Raw genomic sequence first — 14,114 nt, 5'->3', positions numbered from 1 at the left:
TCATGACCTGAGCCGAAGGCAGGTCATGATCCCAGCGTCCTGGGATCGAGTCCCATATCGGGCTCCTTGCTCCGCAGGGAGCCTGCTTCTCCGTCTGACTCTGCCTTCCACTCTGTCTGCCTGTGCTTGCTCTCGCTTGCTCTCTCTGACAAATAAATAAAATCTTAAAAAAAAAAAAAAAATAACCAAAATTTATGTACTTACCAAGCAACTTAAATGTAGCATCTTACGAATCCTCATAATCACACTAGGAAATAGGTACAACTCTCATTACCATGTTACAGATGAGGAAACTGAGGCACAGGACTCTCTAGTTAGCAGAGTTGAGATTCAGCCACAGTAACTCGGTCTGGAGTGTGTGTTTTGGATTGCTGTGCTTTCCTACTGCCTAGAACAGTCTGCTTCTATCTCTGGAGGCATGCAAATAGATTATCAGGGATGTGAGGAAATGCTCAGAAAAGGTCGTTCCTGGGTAGGACAGGAGCCTGGTGAACCGATACTAAGCTTGTCTGGAGAGTGAGTGTGGAAATTGCCCACCTGAGACAAAGATAGGGAAACAGCCACATCTGCCTTTCAAATCTCTCCCACGGGAATTAGGGGTACAGGAGGCGTGGCCAAAGTGAATAAGGGGTCTTTGGAGGCAGCATGGCATGGTAGTTAAGAGAGTAGAATCTGCAGACAGCTCAGACCTGCATTCAAATCCCAGCTTTGACACTTACTAGTATCCTTAGCTTATACTTATCTCATTAATCTCCCTGAGGCTCCTAGGGCTGTTTTGACAATGAAATGAGAAACCGTGTTATGGGAATCCGTTATACTCACTCACAGAGGTGAGACACCAATGGGGAACAAAAGCCAGGAATGAAGGCCTTGGTGTACTTCGGGAAGTTTCACTTTTTCCTCAAATCCAGTAGACGGTGCTGTCAGTGGCAGCCTTTGCGCAGCAAGCTGCCATGCTGAGGCAGGAGGGCTGAGTCCTGAGGAACAGCACGGAGGTGTCGGGGCACTCGTTTGGCTGCCATGGAGGGGAGACCCTGGGGAGGAGGCTGTGTGACAGAGTAACCTTGCTTGGGGGGCAGCTTCTGCAGAAGACCCTCACTGTGCAGGAGCTGGGCAGGACACTTCTCAGCCCCCTCCGTCCCCATTCCCTCTTGAGTCATTCCCATTCACAAACCTGCCCCAAAGCCATGACCTGAGTCCTCTTCCGGCTGCTGCCCCCGCCCCCCCACCCTCCACCGCCCCGTGCTGCCCCTTGCACACTGGTGCCATTTCTCCCAGTCACCTTCCGACCCAATTCACTGATCTCGTGTCTCCATCTCCCACGGCCTCCACGTGGCCATGCCCAGGGACCTTCTCCTCCACCTTGTCCTCAGCACAATCTGCCACAGTTAACACTCCTCCACTCCTTTACTGGGATCTGTGAGCGCACCCTCTCCTGGCTTTCCTTCTCTCTGAAGGCTCCTCTACGCTGGTCAGGGTTGCTCCTCTATCCAGTCTCTAAATGTTGAGGGTCCCTAGAGCGCAGCCCTAGTCCCAGGGTTGTAAATTCCATCTGCAAGTTGATCATTTACAAAAGTCTGTGTTCACTCTTTTTTTAAGTTTCAGTCTGGTACCATCAGACATCTACTTGATGTCTGTGTGGGGGTGTCACACAGAATACAGCCAAAACCAAACTCTGAAGTCTGCCTGTTCCAGAATGTGCTCTTCCATCTTTCCCATCTTGAATGCCACCATCTATTGTGCCCCAAACCCCGGCACCATCTTTGATCTCATTCCCAAAGCAGATGCTGACATCTCTCGCTTCAAAACAGCTGTGGATTCCATCCACTCTCAGTCTCCACCACTACCGGAAATCACCACCATCTCTCATCTAAGCCACTTCACGCCTAGCTGGTCTCCAGGCTCCCACTCCTGCTCCCCTTAAATCTGCACGCCACACATCATTTTTAAAACATTAACCAAACCCAGCCCCTTCCTGTCTCACACCCTCTGCTAGCTTCCCATTGTTTTGAAATAATACCCACTAGCACCCAGGCCTGCATGATCTGGCCCCTGCCTAGCCCCTCAACAACATCTGAAACCACTCTCTCCCTTGCTCAAAATGCTCAGACGTATGGCATTTCTTTCTGTTCCTCAAATGTGCCAACGACTTCCTATTTCTGTGAATGACATCATCTTCTCTGTCACCCAAGCAGGAATGCTCCGCAGCATCTTGGTCCCATTCCTTTTTCCAGAAAGGCCCAAGTCCAGTCTGGCCCAAGTCCTGTGGACTTTCCTTCTGACCTTTTTACTCTTCGTCCCCATTCCTCAATGTCTCAGCCACAGGCTCCATCAGGCCTTGCCTCTCCAGCTTGATTTGTCACGACAGTCTTCTAACTGGTCTCTCTGCCTCCAGATCCATCCCTGACCCCTAAGCTTAACCCCAGTCCCTGGTAGCCTGGTATCTGATTGATATCTGAATCCTTCATGATCATGGTACCTGCTCCACCCTCTGGAGACTGGGGCTCAGTCCTCGCCGGGTGTCTTCACATGCCCCTGTATCCTAGTGCCTGGTGTAGAACTGGTGCTTGGTACATATGTGTTGGATGAATGAGTCATGGGGAGGACTACTCAGTCTGTCCTGCTCAGAGGCACTAGCTGAGATCACAAGACGAAAGGCTATTTACCTGCCTGCCAGATGGCACCTGGAGAAGAGTCTGGGAGTTCCAGATCCTAAATTGGTTGGAGAACATCTGACCTTGGGCAAATCAGATTCTTTTTTTGCTCAATTATCCCTTCGATAAGATGGGAAGAAACAGAATAGCTAGTCTCTTTTTCCCAGAGGCACTGTACTGTATTCAGGGCCTTCTGTTACTAAGTGCTTTTCGTCCAGGCTCTCCTTAGACCTTCCCAGCAGTCCCATGAGGCAGTGGGGATTGTCTGTCCCTATCATACAGATTGTCAAGGAAGCAGCCGGAGGCACTGTGTTAAAGCGCAATCAGATAACAGCACTCCTCTGCTCAAAGGCTTCTTCCCAGAGCTCTGATTTCACTCAGAGGAAAGGCCAAAGTCACGAACGTACCCACAGGGTCTGGCTGCATACGTCACTGATCTCATGTCCATTTACTCTGCAGCTCAGTGACTCCACTCCAGCCACACTAGCCTCCTTCCTACTCCTCAACCAAGCCAAGCACATCCCCACCATAGGACCTTTGCTCTTCCTGTTCCTTCTGCTGAGGCCACTTCCTCAGACATGGGCTTGATAAACCACCTCACCTCCTTCAAGCCTACCCTCAAATCTGGCCTTGCCAGTGAGGCCCATCCTAATTAATACTCTATGAAGTGCTGCAGCCTGCCCCCATCCGCCTGCCCCAGCAACGCCTTCCCTTTTTCCCAGCTCGCTCACCTCTCTCCCACAGAATAGTTTACTTGTCTCTCTCGAGCATGTGTTCCATAAGGGCAGAGATGGTTATCTGCTTTGTTCATTGAGGTAGCCCAAGTACCCAGGACAGTACCTGGCACAAAGCAGATACGCAATCAGTAACTGTTGAATGAGTGGAAGAAGTAAAGCAAGTGACTTGCCTGGGGCAGGTGTAGCAGATATGAGACTGGAGCCCAGACCTGCTCCTTCCCCACGAAGAGCCCCTTTTCTGGCTCGGTATTCATGGCCCAAGTATACTAGGATCCACGAAGGCCCCACGCCAGGCCATGTGGGGTGTGGACAGAGCCGGACATGAATAGCCTGCCTGTCACCTGGGGTAGCTCTTCCTTCTCCAGGACTTAAGGGACTAAGGAGAAGAACAGGGCATGCCTGAGGCCCTGGGCAACTCACCTCCTGGCCTACCCAAGTGAACTGGCAGGAACTCACACCCCTGGAGCCTAGAGTATCCAGGCCAAGGAAGGGCAGGCATTTCAACGGACCAGCTCGAAGGGTACAGTATGAGACTCCCAGGAAGGCCCTGGGTGGGAGGATACACAAGCTTGAACAGACAGGCTTGCTGCTCCCTTTTGTTGAGCAGCTTCAAATCTCTGGACACGGTCAGGGTCCCTGATTCAGATTTAGCAAGTTTGCAGGAAAAATCACATTGAGCTACCAAAATTTTATTGCATAGTTAGTCTCTATGTCAGGCATGTGTATGCTAGCTCATTCAATTCTCCCAGCAACCCAGTAAGATGGGTTCTGTTGTATGTCTATTAGATTCTATTGTGTGCCTATTTTACAGATGAGGAAAGGGAGGCAAAAGGGAATTAAGTAATCTACTTAAAATCGCATATCTAGTAAGTGGTAGAGCTGGAATTTTTTCCTATCAAAACAGACAAACAAACAAACAACTTTTGATAATTACTGAGAAAGTCCCAAAAAAAAGCACACATTATGTGTCTATGCTGTGAAAGAGCCCACTGTCCTCACAAGTGTCAGTGTTAACAGTGATGGGAATGTAGTGTCTTCTTAGCAGCCAGCACAGTGCCTGTATAGGATTTGTGTACAATTGCCTTTTTTCCCAGGACCCTGGGATCATGACCTGAGCTGAAGGTAGGTGCTTAATGACCGAGCCACTCAGGAGCCCCTAAAAGTGATCATTCCTAAACCCATAACAATAGTCAACTATTGTTAATTTTACCTAATATCTCTCTGTATCTTTCTTCTGAACCATTTGAAAATATGATGCAAACATCATGTCATGTCACCTCCAAGTATTTCATTTAGCCTTCAGCGCCTAAAAGAAAATATTCACTTAATGGCCAAAAATTCTATTATCCCACCTAAGAAAAACTGTAATTCCCAAATAGCCTCTAATATTCTATCCAGATTCACATTTCCTCAGTTTCTCAAAAATACCTTTTGTAGCTTTTCTTTTCAAACCAGAATCTTGTCAAGATCCACAAATTGCAAGGATGCCTTGGTGGCTCAGTCGGTTGGTTAAGTGGCTGCCTTCAGCTCAGGTCATGACCCCGGGGTCCTGGGGTCAAGTGCTGCATTGGACTCCTTGTTCAGCAGGGGGCCTACTTCTCCCTCTGCCTGCTGCTCCCCCTGCTTGTGCTCCCTTTCTCTCTGACAAAGAAATAAAATCTTAAAAAAAAAAAAAAAAAAAAATTCACAAATTGCATCTTGTTATTACATTTCTTCAATCTTTTTAAAAAAGATTTTATTTTTATATAATCTCTACACCAAACATGGGGCTTCAATTCCCAACTCTGAGATCAAGAGTCCTATGCTCCACTGACTGAGCCAGCCAGGCTCCCCTACATTTCTTTCTTTGTTTTTTAAAGATTATTTATTTATTTGAGAGAGAACAGAGTGAGCAAGTACATGAGCAGGGGGAGGGAGGGAGAGGGAATTACAGGCTCCCCACTGAGTGGGAAGCCTGATGCAGGGCACAGTTCCAGGACCCTGGGAGCATGACCTGAGTGAAGGGAGACACACTTGGCCGACTGAACCACCTAGGTGCTCCACCCCTACATTTCTTCAATCTTTTAAAATATAAAACCCTGTCTACACACATATCTTTTTCATGGCATTGGCCATTTGATGGTAACAGTCACTGTCTTGCAGACTGTCCCTGGATTATTTCCTCATGCTGTCATTTCACTTGTTCTTCTACTCCTTTAATTACTGTAAACTGGAACTTAGGGGTTTTTTTGTTTTTTTAAAGATTTTATTTATTTGACAGAGAGAGGGAGTGATCACAAGTAGGCAGAGAGGCAGGCAGAGAGAGGAGGAAGCAGGCTCTCCACAGAGCAGAGAGCTGATGCGGGGCTCGATCCCAGAACCCTGGGATCATGACCCGAGCCGAAGGCAGAGGCTTTAACCCACTGAGCCACCCAGGCGCCCCTGGAACTTAGTTTTTTTTTTTTTTTTTTTTTAAGATTTTATCTATTCGACAGAGATCACAAGTAGGCAGAGAGGCAGAGAGAGAGAGAGAGGAAAGCACGCTCCCCGCTGAGCAGAGAGCCCGATGCGGGGCTCGATCCCAGGACCCCGAGACCATGACCTGAGCTGAAAGCAGAGGCTTTAACCCACTGAGCCACCCAGGCGCCCCGGAACTTAGTTTTAAAGGTAGATTCAGGTTAATGAATTTTAGAAAAGATATTTCCCGGCTGATGCTGAGTTTTATACCCCATTAGGAAACATAACGTCAGGTTGCCCCGCTGTTGGCAATACTAAGTTTGATCACTTGGTAGTGACAGCAGTAAAGTGCCTTTCCCGCTCTGCGACCAGCAGGGACCTTCGGGATGATACTGCAGTGTGTGGATATCCTGTCACTCTCCAATCTTTCATCTCATGGTTTTGGCATCCATTGGTGACCCTTGCCTGAACCAGCTATTACACTGGGCTTAGAAAAAGGTGATTTTCTAATTCTATCTTTTCTTTTCTGTTAGTTTCCTGACATTCTTCTGTAAAGAAAAATTTTTCTTTATCGATTAGGATTGAACAATAGTTTCTTCCAAAGAGGCAAGGTAAATTATTTTAATTGGTTCTGGAATTGTTCCATATTTGGGTGGCAGGTGCCCATTCAAGTTGGATCCTGGATCCTTCTTTTTCCTCTTTTTTAAAGGAGTTCCACTAAAAATTTTTTTTTTTTTTTATTTAGACAGAGAGCACGAGCATCAGGGAAGGGCAGGGGGTAGGGAGAGAGAGAATCTCAAGCGGATTCTGCACTGTGTGTGGAGCCTGACTCGGCTCAATCTTATGACCCTGAGATCATGACCTGAGCTGAAATCAAGAGTCAGACTCTCAACTGAGCCACACAGTTGCCCCAGCTCCTGAATCCTTCTGACAAATCCCAGTAGTCCGAGCACTTCCTTGCTTTCTGGAAAAAAAGATGTCTCCAACACACCTATCTGTATTTTCTTTTCCTCTGCCCTGTGATCCAGCTATGGGAACTTGGATGTGAGAAGTCTGCCCCAGAGCTCTTTTGTTTAACTGCAGGGGCCAGTCTCAGCACTGACCTTGCTGTGTGACCTTGGGCCAGTTCCTTTCCCCTTTCTGAGCCAGACTTTCTCCATATGAAAAATGGGGGAGCCAAATCCTACCTTAACCCTGTATCTCTCTAAGGATGTGTTAGATACCAAGCCTTTCTACTTTCTATTACTTTGTCTCCTTCCCCATGCAAGGAGAGACGGGTGGCACAGAACTGTACTGGGCATTGGGGCCTTTGTGACATTTGGGACTTCTTCCTTTAGAGAAGATGCAGGGAGCCCTCTCCCACCCATCCTGGGGAAACTGGGTCTTGGGGTCCACCCTCCTGGCTGGAATTAGTCTACAGCCTCTTCTGGGCAAGGCTAGGTTGACCTTTGGTGTCATCCTCCGCTTGACCTAAGGTGGTTTCACAAGGGCAAGTGTTTAGGCTGCCATTTTGCTGTCACAATCAGCTTAGAATCAATTGACTTTGATGCATTTTTTTTTCTTGATTTTAAAATTTAGTTTTACTTTGTATCCAAGCTACAAATTTACATATTTAAAGAATCAAATACTTCTATAAGGCTTGCTGTGAAAAATAACATTTCCTCACCTTCCTTTTATACTGCTTCAAACTTTTTTAGCCAGTTCCTTTGGTATTTATCTCTGTATCTCTGAATAACTTTTGGTATTACTTCCCGATTTTTCAATTTTAAACAATATCTGGTTGGTTTTTCACAGTGGAAGAGGAAGATTGAGCCCTCTTTCCTCTTCTGTCCCTCCGTGTCACTCTTTCTGTCCTCTCATCCTCCCTTACGTCTCCGTGGTGTGGATGGTTACGTATGATCAACTTTCAGTGTTCGCCGTATTAGGACTGTGTGTATACCATTCAATTTGAACCACACAGTGTACGAGGATTACTCTACATTTCCTATATAACTTTTGTTTTCCCAAGACTTAATAGTTGTCTTGATTTTTCACTTATTTAATTTCTTTCTTTTTTTAAAATTAGGTTTTTTATTTTAATTACAGTATAGTTAACATGCAGTATTATAGTAGTTCCAGTGGTACAATATAGTGGTTCAATAATTCTGTACATCACTCAGGGCTCATCCTGATGGGGTACTCTTTAATCCCCATAGCCTCTTTCACCCATCCCCCACCCACCTCCCCTCTGGTAACCGTCAGTTTGTTCAAGAGTTAGGGGTCTGTTTCTTGGTCTGTCTCCCTCTCTCTTTCTCTCTTTTTTCTTTGCCTTTGCTCATTTTCATAGGTTTCTTAAATTTTACCAACAGTGAAATCATATATTTGCTTTTCTCTGATTGACTTATTTGCTTAGTATTATATACTCTCTAGCTCCATTCATGTTGTTGCAAATGGCAAGACTTCAGGTTTTTTTACGGCTGAACAATATTCCATTGTGTTCCATTCCATCTTCTTATCCATCACCTTTTGATGGACACTTGGTCCCCTTCTATAGTTTGGTTACTGTCAATAATGGTGCAATAAACAAAGTTGCTTGTATCCCTTTGAATTAGTGTTTTTGCCTTTTTTGAGTAAATACGTAGTAGCGCAACTGCTGAATTTTAGGTTAGTTCTATCTTTAACTTTTTGAGGAAACTCCATGCAGTTTTCCAGAATGGCTACACCAGTTCACGTTCCCACGAATGGTACATGAGTGTTCGTTCCTTCATTTACTTAATTTTCTATGAAATTATCATAATTTAATCGTATACTCTCCAAAAATGATCTAAATTGCCTCTCAGTACATCCAGGCATATTAGATATCTATCAAGTTTGTCTTGCGGAGTTGTCTTTCAGAACTTTTGGGCCTGATCCAATGTAAATGTTTTGTTTAACTCCTAGAGTTTCTGTGCGCTACCCTCCTGGCAATCCCGGTTCCCTCTCCCGAACTGAATTTCAGTTTCCCCTGTCCCAGGTCTTCTCTTATTTTTAGTCAACTTCAGTTTGGTAGAACATTACTTCCTGAAGCTTTCTGAGAAAGGAACATTTTTGAGATATTGAATGTCTGAGAATATCTTAACAACACCCTCCTGTATTTGATAATTTGGCTTAGTAAAGATTCTAGGGTGGAAATCATTTTCCCATAGACTTTTGAGGGCATTGCTCCATTATCTTCTGCTTTCCGGGGTTGCTAAGAAGTCCAAAGTCACTGTGATTCCTGGGTTTCTGTATTTTTTTTTTTTCCTTTTTGGAAATTTGGAATTTGTGGAATCCTTGTCTTTATTTTTCTGAAACCTCAACCATGATATCCCCTGGTTTGAAACTATTTTATGCCTTTTCCTTGGTACTCATTGGGCCCTTTCAGTTTGGAAATGTATGTCCTTGAGTTCTGGAAATGGCACTGAGTTATTTCACTGATGATTTCTTCCCCCTGATTTTCTCTGTTCTCTGTTTCTTAAACTCTGATATTTGGCTGTTGGGCTTCCCAGATCGGTTTTAATTCTCTTTTCTTTTCTTTTAAATTTTTCTTTTTATCCTTGTGGGAAATTTATCTTTCTGAGATATTAAAAAAAACTTTATCTTCCGTCTACTGACTTTAGTGTCTTCCTTTGTACTTTTAATCTTCAATAGCTGTGTTTCTCTTCTAACAGCACCTATATCTTTATAGCATCCTATTCTTGTTTCCTGGGTACAGGAGCAGGAGCATCTTTTATATCCCTAAAGCTATTCATGCCCATTTGCTTTCCTCCATGGTGCTTTTTTGAGGTCTGGTTATTTGTTTAGTTCATTCTCTTTTATGCTGGAGGCTTTCTTCAGATGTTCCATGATCTTTGATTGTCTAAAAAACCAAATGGAAGCTGTGATCCATGAGTAGGGCTTATCGAGGGCGTCCCTGTAGCATTATCTGTCCAGTGGGGAACCCCCAGTGTTAGTATATTTAGATCATTCCTCCTGGTATGGTCATGTTCCCCAAAGAAGGATCTTTCCATGTATTATCTTGAGGGAAAGACCCTACCTTCTAGCATTCTGGGAACTGAGAGGGAGAGAAGGTTGGGACTCTCAGCTTTAGTACCAGCCCATGCCCTTTACTATGCCTGGGGATAAACTTCCAGTCCTCTCAGAGAGGGAGGTGTACTTGGGGCGGGAGAGGAAGTGGGAATATCCAACTGTTTCATAAACCGACCTGCAACCAATCCTCTTCTTTTAGCCCCACCTTTACGCCCACCCAGTTGCCTAATAACCCAGTTCCTGAGCCTGTTCTGCCATGTAAATAGGTAGCTTCTCAGCTTTTCTAGCTGTGGCTTTAGGATTTAGCTTTCTGGGGTCTGCTGTGGGATCTACCACTAGTCTATATGCTCTACAGCTTCCAAAATTCTGCTGCTGTTTTCTCTTCTGTCCTCTTTGTCCTTATAGTTTACATAAAAAAAAGTCATTTGAGAGAGGAAGCAAAGCTATATGTGTGTTCTAGCCATCCTTACCAAGAAATCTTTTTTTAAATTGAGCTATAATTCACACACCACAATATTCAAGCTTATAAAATTGTACAACTCAGTGGTTTTCCATATATTCACAAAGTTGTATAACCATCAACACTATCTAATTCCAGAATATTTTCATCACCCCAAAAGGAAACCCTGTACCCGTTAACAAGCATTCTCTATACCCCCTCCCCTGTCCCCTCCCCACCCCCAGCCCCTGGCAGCTACTAATCTCCTTTCTGTCTCTATGGATTTGCCTATTCTAGACATTTCGCAGAAATAGAATCATACAATATGTAGCCTTTTATGTCTGGCTTATTTCATTTAGCATAATGTTTTCCAAATTCAAACATTTTGTGGCATGAATCAGTACTTCATTGTTTTTAAAAAACAACAGTTCTGTTGAGATTTTCACTCCTCTTTATGGCTAAGTAATATTCTATTTTGTAGACATGCCACATTTTATTCACTCAGTCATCAGCTGATGGCTATTGGGCTGTTTTCACTTTGGGGCTACCAGGAATAATGGCGCTATGAACATTTGTATACAAGTTTTTGTGTGGGGGTGTATGTTTTCATTTCTCTTCTGTAGATATCTAGGAGCAGAATTAGTGGGTCACATGGTAACTCAGTGTTTACCTTTTTGAGGAATTATCAAATTGTTTTTCTTTTCTTTTTTTTTTAAAGATTTTTAAAATTTATTTGTCAGAGAGAGAGAGAGCAAGAGCGAGCACAGGCAGACAGAGTGGAAGGCAGAGGCAGAGGGAGAAGCAGGCTCCCTGCGGAGCAAGGAGCCCGATGTGGGACTCCATCCCAGGACGCTGGGATCATGACCTGAGCTGAAGGCAGCTGCTTAACCAACTGAGCCACCCAGGCATCCCTCAAATTGTTCTTCAAAGTTGTTGAACTATATTATTTTTTAAAAGTGAACTCTATCCCCAGCATGGTGCTCGAACTCACGGCCCTGAGATCAAGAGTCTCATGCTCTACGGACTGAGCCAGCCAGGCACTTGGCTGCACCATTTTACATTCCCACCAGCAATAATGACAGTTCCATTTTTTCCACATCTTGGTAATATGTGTTATTATCTTTTTGATGATAGCCATCATAGTGGGTATGAAGTGGCCCTTCACTGAAGCCTTGATTTGCTTTTTCCTGGTGACTAGCAATGGGGAGCATCTTCCCACGCACTTATTGACCATTTCCACATCTTTGGAGAAAAATCTGAAATCCTTCGCCCGTTTGGAATTAGGTTGTCTTGTGACTCTTGAGTTCTAACACCTCTTTCTATATTCTGGACATTAGATCCTTTTCAGATATATAACTTGTAAGTATTTTCTCCTATTTTATGTGCTGACTTTTCACTTTCTTAATAGTGAACTTTGAAGCACACACACTATTTTTCTTTGGCACTTGTCTTTTAAGAAACATCTTTCAAGGGGTGCCTGGGTGGCTCAGTAGGTTAAGTGGCTGCCTTCAGCTCAGGTCATGATCTCAGAGTCCTGGAATAGAGCACCGCATCGGGCTCTCTGCTCAGCGGGGAGCCTGCTTCTCCCTCTCCCTCTGCCTGCTGCTCTGCCTACTTGTGCTCTCTCTCCATTTCTCTAAAAAATAAATAAAATCTTTAAAAAAAAAAAAAGAAATGAAACAAGATGGGATCTGGAGGGAGAAAAACCATAAGTAACTCTTAATCTCACAAAACAAACTGAGGGTTGCTGGGGGCGGAGGAGGAGAGGGGGGTGGGGTTATGGACATTGGGGAGGGTATGTGCTATGGTGAGTGCTGTGAAGTGTGTAAACCTGGCGATTCACATACCTGTACCTCTGGGGATAAAAATGTATTATGTGTTTATAAAAAAATATTTTTTTAATTTTAAAAAAAGAAAATAAAAAAAAGAAATGTCTTTCAAAAGTCTTACTTTAAAAATAGCTTTATTGAGTTATAATTGACACGTACTAAATTTTACATATTAGTGTGCACAATCTGGCAAGCTTTGACATATGCATACATCATGAAAATAGCTCTACAATCCAGATAATGCCCCACGGTTTCTTTCTGCCCCTTAGTCCTCCTTCCTTTTTGTCCCTTCCTGTGCCATCCGACCTCCATCCTCATCTCTTTTCTTACTGTATATTAGTTTGCATTTCCTAGAATTTTATCTAAATGGGATCACATAGTATATACTCTTCTGTTCTGGCTTCTTTCGTATAGCACAATTATTTTGAGATTCATCCAGGTAGTATGAGTATCAATAGTTCATTCCTTCTTATTGCTAAGCAGTATTCCATTGTATGGATAAACCACAGTTTATCTAGTCACCTGTGGATGGACATTTGGGTTGTTTCCAGTTTGGGGCTGTTATGAACATTTGTGCTGAAGTTTGTTTGGATACATGATTTCACTGGTCTTGGTTATCTAGAAAATACCTGTTAAATATTTGAGTAACAGTTTCATTTCTTGAGCATCTCTGGTAGTACCAGGCTCTGGGCTAAATGCTTATTTAATCTAACATCTCTGCAAGGTTAGTGTTAATAGTCCTTCCTTTCCAAAGACTATAACCAGTACAGACAGGTCAAGGGGCTGACTCAGGTCATGGGACTAGGGTCTTTCTGACTTGGGATTTGAGCTCGGGTCTGGTGCTTTGAAGGACATGTCTGCTTTTTCCCCCTCCCCTCAAAATATGTACACTATCTCCCTTTATTCTTGAAATCTAAGACTCATTGAATCTTCAAACCACAAAGTTTTTTTTTTTAAATTTTTTGAAAAAGATTTAATTTACTCATTCACGAGAGACAGAAAGAGAGAGGCAGAGGCAGAGAGAGAAGCAGACTCCTCTTGCAGCAGGAGCCTGATGCAGGACTCAATCCCAGGACCCTGGGGCCACCACCCGAGCTGAATACAGATGCCCAACCAACTGAGCCACCCAGGTGCCCAGACCACAACGTTTTTAAATTAAAAACTACTATATATTACTAAAAAAAATTAATGTAAATTTTGAAATACACAAAAGACATAAAGATTAATAAAACAAATATGGTAGGTAAGCCACAAGATAGTAAGAAATGAAACCTTGCCAACGTAGTTAAATCTCCCTTGGGTACGCTTCCCGGGCCCTCTGTAGAGGCCCCCACTGCCCTGAATTTGAACCACATGGTTTGGACTTCATGCGTAAGAGTAGAGTGGTTAAAACCAGGGATTCCCCACTTCTTGGATGCCTGATCCTGAGCAAGCACAGAGCCTCTCAAAGCTGCAGTATCCCTACCTATAAATGTCCCTACCTATATATAAAATATAACAGGCTTCAAAGGGTCGCTGTAGAGATTCAATGAAACAAACCATGTAAAACAATTAATACGGTGCCTGGCACAAAGGAAAGTTTAGTAAGTGGCAGCAAATGTCAGTACCAGAGCCTTAGAACCGTGGACGTGGGTTCATAAAATCCTCAAGTTAGAAGGGAGCATGGGGAACATGGAGCCCATCACCCCCCTACACTTCTGCACCCACTCATCAGTGGGGGAGCAGGGGAGACAAAGGCATTTTCTGTTTCAAAGTGATTTCCTGTCTAGGGAGTGAATGTTTGCCTATTTCTCACAATATCCAAAGTGCCTTGTGAATCCACAGGTCTGCCCAGAAACAAGTGATGAGGGCCCTGAGCAGCCAATGAAAGTATGCTGGCCTTTCTACCTGTCTGGGGAGCCCCCGCCTCCCCATCCTGCCCTGTTTAAGGCAGCTTTGCCCAAGTGGAGGGTATTTCCAGCTTTGTGGTTTTCACTTCCACTTTTACCAGGTG

This window comes from Mustela nigripes, chromosome 12 (assembly GCF_022355385.1).
Source record: "Mustela nigripes isolate SB6536 chromosome 12, MUSNIG.SB6536, whole genome shotgun sequence".
NCBI classification, from domain to species: domain Eukaryota; kingdom Metazoa; phylum Chordata; class Mammalia; order Carnivora; family Mustelidae; genus Mustela; species Mustela nigripes.
Note: the sequence above shows the minus strand (reverse complement) of the source record.